Raw genomic sequence first — 250 nt, forward strand, 5'->3', positions numbered from 1 at the left:
ACTTGGCCAAGTCGACTTGGCCAACTTGACTCCCGTCGAGGCACGAACTCTAGGTTCCTAATGACGAGCGTTGTTACTCCAGGTCCCTAGTGGGTCCAGGCGCAGATTAATGTCTAACTGAGGGGGGAGAGGGGGCACTGCCGGTTGCCCACGAACAGGGGTTTCGTGTCGAAAATTGCCTATATCTCAGGTAGCGCACTGGAAGGGAGGGGTGGTTGCTCTCCCCGTGCTCCGCCCGACGTCCCAGGTC

Source organism: Frankliniella occidentalis, unplaced genomic scaffold (assembly GCF_000697945.3).
Source record: "Frankliniella occidentalis isolate FOCC.00 unplaced genomic scaffold, Focc_3.1 Scaffold51, whole genome shotgun sequence".
NCBI lineage: Eukaryota > Metazoa > Arthropoda > Insecta > Thysanoptera > Thripidae > Frankliniella > Frankliniella occidentalis.